Below are 10770 nucleotides of genomic sequence, written 5' to 3'. Positions count from 1 at the left end.
GTCCAGTTCTATGAACCTCCAGGAGGCACGGCTAAAAACCAGGACCTTCAGCACAAAGGCCTGAGCCAGGCACCGCTGAAGTCAAACGGCCTTGGGAATAGGCATTGCTCACTTCAGCTGAAGGAGGAGCTCCCTTAGCCAGCAGCGGTAGTAAGGCCATTATCCTCTATACGGACCAGCCACTAGAGGAAAACACATAATACTGACCCAACAGGTGACATCCCCACCCTGTATACACCCCATGGTCATGCAGCAGGAATGTACTGAACACCTCTCTTCTCTTCCCCAGCCCTGCCATGGGTAATGCCCTTTGATCCCTACCCAGAGGAGGGGGTCACTCTTTAAGAGGTGTGGTCCAGGTCCTTAACAGAGTCCGAGGACAGGAGGGACCTCTGCGATCACTCAGTGTGACCCCCTGTGTAACAAGGCCAGAGAACTTCCCATTGGAGCTAGAGCAGACTGTTTACTAAGACATCCACAGTCTTAAGCTTAAAATCATCAGGGATGGAGAATCCACCTCGACCTGTGGTCAGTTGTCCCAATGGGTAATGTCCCTCACTGTTGAAATTGTGCATCTGATGTTCCCGTCTTAATATTTCCAGCTGCAACTTCCAGCCGCCAGATCGTGTTTGACGTTTCTCCACGAGACCGAAGAGCCCTTGATTAAATATTTGTTCCCCCTGTAGGTCCTGATAGATGGAGATGAGGTCACCCCTGAACCTTCTCTTTGCTAAGCTAAATAACTCGAGCTCCTTGAGTCAGGCACAACCAGGCAGGTTTTCTAACCCTGCGATCATTCTCGTGTCTCTTCTCTGATTCCTCTCCGGTTTACCAACATCCTCCTTGAATGGTGGGTACCAGAACCAGACACGGATCCCAGCAGCAGTCGCACCAGGACCAAACACAGAGGGGAAAATAACCTCTCTGCTCCTACGCGAGATTCCCGTTCATACATCCCAGGGTCACCTTGGCTCTTTTGGCCCCAGAATCGCACTGGGAGCTCACGGGCAGCCAATTTTTCGTTCCCCCCCAACCCAGAAAGGTCTTTCAGAGTCACTGCTTCCCAGGAGAAGCAATTTGGGGGACTTTTTCTAATTCCCATAATGAACTCGCTGCACCAGCTCCCCTCGCTCCATTGGCTTAAATCCCAGCCCCCAGGCAGGTCCCAGCCCCTAGCCCACCCGGGATCCCTTCTCCATCCGCTACTCCACGGAGTGCCCCCCACCCGCCATGAATCTGCCCATCTGGCAGCCGCTTGGCCTCTGCCCAGGCAGACTGAATCATAGCAATGTGGGGCCAGAAACCATCTAGTCCAGCCCCCCTGTGCCAAGTCCGGACCAAATAACTCTAGTTCTGAGGGTGTTTGTCCAGTGACAGGAATTCCATAACCTCCCTTACAAGCCTACTCCAGAGCTTCCCTCCCCTGAGAGCGCTGAATAGCGCTCTCTTGCTGCAGATTAAGCCCATTTTTTCTAGTCCTCCCTCCAGCCAGAGCCGGCTCCAGGCACCAGCCCAGCAAGCAGGTGCTTGGGGCAGCCAAGGGGAAGGGGCGGCAAGTCGGGCTCTTCAGTGGTCGGTCCCTCTCGGAGGGAAGGACTTGCTGCCGAATTGCTGCCGAAGAAGGAAGCGGCGCGGTGGAGCTGCCACCGATCATGACCGTGGCTCCCCCACTGCTGCTTGGGGCGGCAAAAACCCTGGAGCCAGGCCTGCCTTCAGCAGACATGGAGAACAGCTGACCCCCGTCCTCTCTAGAACAGCCCTTAATGTATTTGATGTTCTCAGATCCCCACCCAGTCTGCTTTGCTCCAGACTAAACAGCCCGTTTTTGAATCATCTCCTCCTAGGGCAAGTTTGCTGAACCTTGGATCCTTTTTGTTGCTCTCCTCGGGACTCTCTTCAATTTGCCCACCTCTCTCCCACAGCACAATGCCCAGAACTGGACCCCGTGCTCCAGCTGAGACCTCCCCAGTGCTGCACAGAGCAGGGCAATTATCTCCCATGTCTGACATACGACACTCCTGTTAATACGCTCCAGAATGATAACAGATTAAAACTGCACGACACTGTTGGCTCCTATTCAGTTTCATATCCACTAGTTTCCCCCGTTTCTTTTTCGACGCTATTATCCCCTGCCCAGTTATTCCCCAAGCATTTGATTTTTCCTTCCCCAGTGAAGGATTTCACACTGAATTTCCTCTTGTTGATTTCAGACCAATTCTCCAATTTGTCCAGGTCATTTTCCATTCCAATCCTGTCCTCCAAAGTGTTCGCGACCCCTCCCAGCTCGGTGTCATCGGCAGATTTTATAAGCATCTTCTCCACTCCATTGTCCAAGTCATTAAGGAAAATATTGAACGGCACCGGCCCCAGGACTGACCCCTGCGGGACCCCATCAGTTACGCCCTCCCAGCTGACAGCAAACCATTGATAACAATGCTCTAAGCACAGTCTTTCAATCAGCTGCGCACGCACCCGATAGTCATTCCATCTAGACCAACACACCCCTAGGCTGCTTAGGAGAAGGTCATGTGGGATGGTGCCAAAGACCCTCCTAAAAATCAAGATACATCACATCTAGTTTTACACACACACCCCGATCGAGTAGGCCCGTGACCCTGCACACACCTCACAGATGGGGCCATGTAGGTGTACCCACAGCACGTGCCCCGCACCCAATTACACCTCCTCCCCACACAGCACTCCCCCCTCCATCCACCTGGGACTCCGCCTTGTCCCCACTCCCTTGCAATCCGTGACACTAGTGCCAACCTGTAAGGGGAAAGAACAATGCCCTCTTCTTGCCCCATGTGTCTGGGGAGGGGCTGACCCAGCCCAGGCAGGAAGGGGGTCAGGCACTGCCTCTGGGGGAGGGCCTGTGCCCATTTGCCGTTCTCATCTGTGCCAAAGTTCCCACCACATCTCCTTCTCCAGCACTCGCTCTCCTGTCTCTAGCGCCCCCACACACACCCAGCACCCTTCCTCCCCACACAACCCGACCCTTACCTCCTCCTCCCCATCCACCCAATTCCCACACCTCTACCCCAGCACCCTGTGGAGAATGTGGGAATGTCTTGTAACATTTTAAGGAACAGTGTGTGACTCAGTTTACCCACTGCCTGGGAAGGGGTCAGTGCCTCCTCTGAGGATAGGGGGATTGAGGCACATGTGTATAACAGCTCTGCCTGAGGCTGTATCTACCCTGCAGAGCCTAAACCGGCATCGCTCCCTAGTGTAGACGCAGCGTATGCGACAGAAGGAGTGCTGGCCTGTATGGTAGCACCAGCTCCCCGACCGCCAGAAGCACTGTCTCTCCACTGATGGCTGTGTTGGCATAGCTGAGTTGGCTAGGGGGGCAGTGGCTTTTTCCCACCCCTGACCAACAGGAACCCTTCACCCCTAGCCGCCCAAGAAAGAGAAGAGCTGGGACCCAGCAGGGCTGAGGACAGAAACCTAGGCGGTACTAGGGCTAGGTATAGCGACACAAGGTGGACTCCAGGAGAACACGGAATATCAGGGCAGCTGCTTCTGCCCAGATTAACTCTGTCTTAAGCTTGGCTTTTCCATGCACACCTCAGCACTCTCCGAGGCTAGATTCCGGCTGACTAACCAATGCTCCATTATCCTGAAAAGGCTGCCTGGTCTCAACAGGCGTATGCTCTGGGTGCACGGAGTCTGAACTCAGCTGGGCTCTCGATAGAGCATCCAGACAGAAGCAAGGTCCCAGAGCTTTGGGAAAAGCTATGCTCAGGCAAGAAGGACCACTAGGTCTTACCTAAGTCAGTAGTTTTCAACCAGAGGTATGCACAACCCTAGGGGTACCCAAAGGTCTTCCAGGGGGGTACCTCCACTCATCTAGATATTTGCCTAGTTTTACAATAGGCTCCATAAAAAGCACTGGCGAAGTCAGTACAAACTAAAATCTAACACAGACCATGACGTGTTTATACTGCCCTATAATACTATACGGTACACTGAAAAGGACAATATTTATATTCCAAAATTGATTCATTTTATATGTATATGGTCAAAATGAGAAAGTCAGCGATTTTTCAGTATCCGTGTGCTGACACACTTTTGTATTTTTATGTCTGATTTTGTAAGCACGTAGTTTCCAAGTGAGGTGAAACTTGGGGGTACGCAAGACAAGTCGGACTCCTGAAAGGGTAACAGAAGACTGGAAAGATTGAGAACCACTGTTCTAAGGGACTGGATGAAGGCCAGAGCACTGAACCCATGCTGATCCATGACAGCTGGTGGCAGTTGTGGGATACTGGATACACCAGTAGTATTTTGCATCCAGTGACCACTGCAGAAAAAACAAACAAACAAACAAACAAACAAACAATCAAACCACCAAGGTTAGTGAAAGGAAACAGTACGGCAAATGGTGTGGAAGACTATAGAGCTGTACAGAGCAAGAAGGGGAAACACTGAACGGTTAAATGAGGCACAGAAGGCTGCACGGCTAGAGAAGGACCATCGGGCAAGAACCATGGTCCAGACCCAGAAGGGGTTCTGGGTGAGCAGCCCAGTCTGAGAGCAGAGAAGAGGGAAGAATCGGAGAATGCCCCGAAGTAAGAGCTGGAGCAGCAGAGACTGGGGCTGGAAGCAAAGGAGCTTCAGATGGAGGCACCGAAGCTGGAGCCAGCCAGGTCCAGCACGCTGAGCAAGAACAAGACGTGCGAGCACGCTGCAGCCAAAAACACGAGTCATGATAGAGGGACGCATGCACCGGAAATCAAGGCGCCAAGGAGCAAGAGGCCATGCGGAACCCCAGCTGGGAGATCTACTCCACAGATACTACATTACTGCCCCACTTGGAGGAGGGTGGGGATAGAGATACCTTCCTCGCTACCTCGGAGTAGGCTAGTGATCTGAATCCAATCCCCCCTGCAGATGGACTCCGATGTCTCCCTCCCATACCAGGGCCTAAAGCCATCAGGCATCTAGTCAAACAGATGGGGCAGATACTGGGCACTGGATGCAGTTCCAAGGGGCCATACTGCTTATGCCTGAATTGACCCCTAGGACAAGGTTTCGGCAGGGGGGTGCTGAAGACCAGGGGAGGGACATATATGGAGGTTGCCACCCCGGAGGGAAAATAGCTCCACCAACGGGTACAGGTGCAGGAGTCACTTCTCTGGAGACTTTGTTAGGTTAGAACAATTCCACCCAGTGTGGTCCCCATGAGTTTAAAAGATTGGATGGTTTACATGAAGGTGGGAGGCTTTTTTGAAAAGACCTGCTCCAGGGAGTCTTCTGGGGCCGTCCTCTGGCCTGCGCCCGTACAGGAGATCAGACTAGATGATGGCAATGGTCCCTTCTGGCCTTGAGAGCCGTGAAAATACAGTTAGTGGATAAGAAATCTAAGGATCTGTCTGTCACAGGCTGATTGGCACATGAGTTCGTGGACAGTACCGTCCAGTTATTAAACAAGACTCAGGATTGGCCTAGGCATGGGGTGGGGGTGGGGGGTTGTGGAAGCACCCCAGATGTGGGATTTGGATAAACCCAAACTAGGAGGGGACAGCTGACCTGGGTAGCCCCCGGATCCCAAAGATCTAAGCTGCAATATCTGCAGAAGGATGGGGCATAACAGGCTGTACTGCTTGAGCCTCCGTTTCCTGGGGCCTGCCCAGAACCGAAAGGTTATTCCATCATCTGCCCAGCCAGGAAGGCAGCCGGTACATCAGCTGTGTGAGTGGCCATGTGGGAGAAAGATGTTACTCAGCCAGCACCTCTTGTGCATAGGATCTGCTGGTAGATAAGTCCCCACTCCGCACACAGGTGCATGCATCCCGTCATACTCTCCTGGCCCCAGATCCAGCTGATCCCCAAGGGGAGTGAAAGGTGGGAGCTATTCGGGGGACAGTGGGACCCTGGAGCCAATCCCCGCGTAGTAAAGCCACATTGAACACTGCAATCTGGGGCAGGATCCGTGTGCAAAACCCGTGCCCCACCTGGCAGCGCAGAGTGCTGAGCAGACTCCGGCAGTGCTGTAAGCGGGGGACCCTGGATGAAATCCCTTTTCTTCTACTTTTCGGAAAGGATGCTGTAGCTTTGAGCAGATGCAGCCTTCTTGGAGCTGTGTTGGTCCCAGGACAGGTGAGGTAACTGGGGTTTAAGGCACAGTCCAGCCCTTCTCGTGGTACAAACCAAAGGCCTCGGGCAAGCACTGAGGGAAGTCACACAGACAGACCTGGAGGTGTCAAGCAGGTGGGAGGGAGGGGAAACTTTTCCACCCCCCTACCCGCCACACAAGGGAAATGCTGGTAAGCTCACGACAGATCCCCACCTGTAGACCGATATCTAGTGGAGTGGGGCAGAGGAAGGACCCTCACCCAGCTCCACTCAGGAGGCATAAGTCTCACCAGGCAGGCTCCAGGGAGCTTGCATCTGTGATCAAGACAGTTACTTGCCTGCCTGCACTGGGGAAACTGAGGCAGAGCTGATCCTTGCCGCAGCTGGCCAAGCGTGCGCGGGGAGGGGCACTGCCAGAAGTGTGAAGCCTGTCAGGGGGTAGGAAAAGCCCCAGCGAAGGGTATAGCAGCTGGGAGGCCGCTGATGATGGAAGAGACATCTTTTCACAGGGTGGTAGATTCTCTTAGCCAAGAGGCCCTGCATCATGGTGCATCGGGGGTGGGGAGGGAGACAATGACTTCTGCCCAACAGAGGAAATGGGGTCCTAGCATATGCACCCCTGCCTTACCTGACCCTGGGACACCTAGATCCACCGCTGGGTTGAGTCAAGGGGGCAAACCTTCCCTGCTCCCCTCCTCAAACTATTCCAAAAGACACTTCCTAGCCCACCTTAGCCTGCAGCGCAGACGGCTGACACCTGGAGGAACTGGAGGAGGTAGCGGCAGGCCCTGATTTCAGCCTCAAACCCAAAGGCTTTAGTGGGGCAAAGGGGTGTAGAGAGGAGGGCATGAAAGCTTCCTGTGTGGCCCTTGCCGGTGTGACCTAAAGAGGAGATGTGTGGGATGGATTTGAAACGGTTCTGTCCTGCTGTATGACAACTGCATGTTGTTTAATGAGCAACAGCCATTCTGCAAGACCCTAGAGATTATCTGGCAGAACGGTTCTCCAGGGAACTGGAGACTTGCCCTGGCGTGTTCTGATGAGTGTAGGAGAACGCTAAGCTGGAGGGAGAGGTAGATATGCTGGAGGGTAGGGATGGGGTCCAGAGTAACCTAGACAAATTGGAGGATTGGGACAAAAGAAACCTGATGAGGATCAACAAGGACAAGTGCAGAGTCCTGCACTTAGGAAGGAAGAATCCCATGCGCTGCTACAGGCTGGGGACCGACTGGCTAAGCAGCAGTTCTGCAGAAAAGAACCTGGGGGTTACAGTAGACGAGAAGCTGGATAGGAGTCAGCAGTGGGCCCTTGTTGCCCAGAAGGCTAACAGCATTTTGACTGTATTAGTAGGTCTGTTGTGAGCGGATCGAGGGAAGTGATTATTCCCATCTATTCGGCACTGGTAAGGCTGCACCTGGAGTATTGCATCCAGTTTTGGTCCCCCCACTACAGAAAGGATGTGGACAAATTGGAAAGAGTCCAGCAGAGGGTAACAAAAATGACCAGGGGGCTGGAGGACATGACTTATGCAGAGAGGCTGAGGGAACTGGGGTTATTTAGTCTGCAGAAGAGAAGAGTGAGGGGGGATTTGATAGCTGCTTTCAACTACCTGAAGGGGGGTTCCAAAGAGGATGGAGCTCGACTGTTCTCAGTGGTGGCAGATGACAGAACAAGGAGCAATGGTCTCAAGTTGCAGTGAGGAAGGCCTAGGTTAGATATTAGGAAACACTATTTCATTAGGAGGGTGGTGAAACAGTGGAATGGGTTCCCTAGGGAGGTGGTGGCATCTCCATCCATAGAGATTTTTTAAGGCCTGGCTTGATAAAGTCCTGGCTGAGATGATTTAGTTAGTGTTGGTCCTGCTTTGAGCAGGGGATTGGACTAGATACCTCCTGAGGTCCCTTCCAACCCTGATATTCTATGAACGCAGAATCCCAACTTCAGAATAGGTTCAAACATCCCTACATCACTGCGTGGGGGGAGAACTGCACTCTGTTCCAGAAGCAAGGTGAACAGGGGAATTGTTTGTGATCTTTTTATGAATGACACGTGACTCAGTCTACCCACTGAGCGGAAAGGGGCCAGTTCCTACTCTAGCGACACTGTGGAGTGAGGCGGGGCTAGAGGTCAGGCAGACAATGGCTGTCTCTGGGATGGACCTAAAAAAAAAAAAAAAAAAAATGAATGGAATCCACACAGATGAATGGAAGATCCGTTCACGAGTCCTTCGCTCCAGCCACCCAGGAAAGAGAAGAGCTGGGACCCAGAGGGTTGCAGGGATGAGGACAGAGATGTAAGAGGTACCGGGGCTGTGTTAAGAACTAGGACGAGGACATAAGGTGGACCCCAGGAGAGCATGGGAATCAAGGCAGCTGCTTCTGCCCATACAGACTGTCTTAAACTTGACTAAAGACTCTCCGGTGCTGGATTTCTTGTGACTAATCAGTGCTCTGTTGTTCTGAAAAGGCTCCTGATCTCACCACACACATGCCCTGGGTGCATGGCTCCCTGAATGGGTACAGTCTCTACAAGACTCTTATCTCAGCTGCACTCTCAGTAGAGCGCCAGGACAGAAACAGGGGTACCAGAGATGAAGGCCCAGTCTGAGAGTTGGAGAGCTGCAGAATTCGCCCTTGGGAAAGGCTATGCGGAGCATGGCAAGAAATAGGGGACCTCCTAAGAGACCGAATGAAGGCTGGAGCAATGATAGTTGTTGATCTATGACAGCTGGTGGCAGCCGTAGGATACTGAATACAGCACCCACCCAACCCCCACGCCTCCCAGCAAACAACTTTCCTAGGAATCGCCAGAGGATTCTGGATCAGAGCTGAGGGCCAGCTAGCTTGGTATCCCATCTCTGACAGAAGACAGCACTAGATGCTACACAGAAAGCGGTAAAGATCCTGCCGTAGCCGAGGGGAAACAATCTGCTCCCCACACAGATCTCACTCTGGTCTTTACTATTTACAGATCTTACGTCTCAGAGCGGGAGGTTTCTCTCTCTCCTGTACACTCTTCTAACCCTGCATATTCTTGTTCTCTACACAGTGTCCAAGATCTTTTTCTCTCGGGCTAATAACGCAGCACCAGTGGGTGGGTTGGCAGCAGTAGGGATGGAACTGGAGACCTCTGGATTTAAAGGCAGAAGCTTTTCCTGCCTAAGCTAAGAGACCCAGCTCTCCACTCAAGGCTACAGCAGGCTCCTACACCCTGTGGGTATGTCTACGCTGCAAAACAAGGCGTGTTCTTAACTCACGTTCTTAATTCGCATTAGCCGACCTGGCTTAAAAAAAAAAAAAAAAAAAGCAGTGAAAACCCAACCGATCAGCTCTAGACTCCAGCTGCTAACCTGAGCTAAGAGGAGGATGAGATGTTGCTTACCTTATACAGTGACTGGAGGTCAAGGTGGGTGGTCCATATACACGTTCGAGCGGGTGGGCTACACGCACAGCGGTGGAGTTTGGAGTCTTTCGGCCAGAAGTGTCCACATGGCACATCCGCGCCCTGGGGTCATTCTGTGTTTTTCCCACAAGGGTGTCTAAAGGCCGAGCATGCCAGCATGCTCTGTTCCTCTTCACCGCAGAATCAAAGTTACAGGGCTCCTGGCATGTGCTTATGGACGACACCTCAGCGAACCGCAGTCACTTCTCCTTCGAGTCATTGTCTATATGCACATTCCACTGATGCTGGCTTCAGTGCATTGAGTCTAGGAGAATAAAGACTTAAGTATGGGCCTGCTGAACGCAGCTTCCAAGCTGGAGACTTCAGTAAGTACCTAGTGCTAAGTGAATGGACAGCACCCCCAGTGGCTGCCCTGCATGTGCGCACGTTCTTTGAGGCGGCTGCCAAGGCTCTGCTGAAACGAGTCTTAAGAAGGATGAGGAGTCCTTTGTCCCCTCAAAGCAAGGCCTCACGTCGTCAGAAATCCACATGGACAAAGGCTGTGCCTCTCATCCTTCCTACGATGGCCACAAAGGGTCTAGGTGAAGATCTGCATGGCTTCTTTCTTTGCAGACAGGAAGCCAGAGCTTGTTTGACATCTCAGGTGCGAAGAACTGGCAGCGTGAGGCTTAGGAAAGAACGTGGGTAGGTGGATTTGCTGGTTCAGATGGAATTCTGTGACTACCATTTGGCAAGAACTTTGGATGGGTTCTTAAAGACACTGAATAGCTGACTATAGAATAAAAGAGGGTCTGCCAGCCGTGCTTGACTCCCTCCTACCCTCCTCACCCAGCTGATAGCTACCCTGGATGCCATTTTCACAGACAATTGCAAGACAGAGCACAATCGCCATTAGTTTGAATGGAGGGCCCATCAGCACTGAAACAATCAGGTTGAGGTCCAATTTGGAAACCAGAATAGGTGGAGACCCCACTGATCAGGTCTTTTAGAAAATTTCAAGACCACTAGGTGTGAGAAGGTAGATTGACCTGCTATATGGGGAGGAGGTTTAGAGATCACAGCTGAGCATACCATCAGCGAGAGCTCAGTGGAAAGTTAAGCCATTAGAGTTCCAGTCGATAATCCAGGATCACAGACATGGATGCCTTCTGAGCATTCAGAGACTTGTGACACCATCAGTAAGAAATTCTCAGCCATTTTTCAAGGTACATCTGTCTTGTAGAATCTGTCCAGCTGCCAACCAGGATATCCCAAACTGCAGAGAAGCAGGACTCTCAACAACCGTCC

The 10770-nt window shown here is 52.3% G+C and overlaps 1 protein-coding gene across 1 annotated transcript in view; it reads right to left on the bottom strand.

Annotated features, from left to right (window-relative positions):
• Positions 1-10770, bottom strand: part of DLL3 (delta like canonical Notch ligand 3) — a 293693-nt gene that overhangs the window by 259373 nt on the left and 23550 nt on the right. The window lies entirely within an intron of this gene.

This window comes from Chelonoidis abingdonii, chromosome 11, assembly GCF_003597395.2.
Source record: "Chelonoidis abingdonii isolate Lonesome George chromosome 11, CheloAbing_2.0, whole genome shotgun sequence".
NCBI lineage: Eukaryota > Metazoa > Chordata > Testudines > Testudinidae > Chelonoidis > Chelonoidis abingdonii.
Note: the sequence above shows the minus strand (reverse complement) of the source record. Positions and strands in the feature narration are given on the sequence as shown.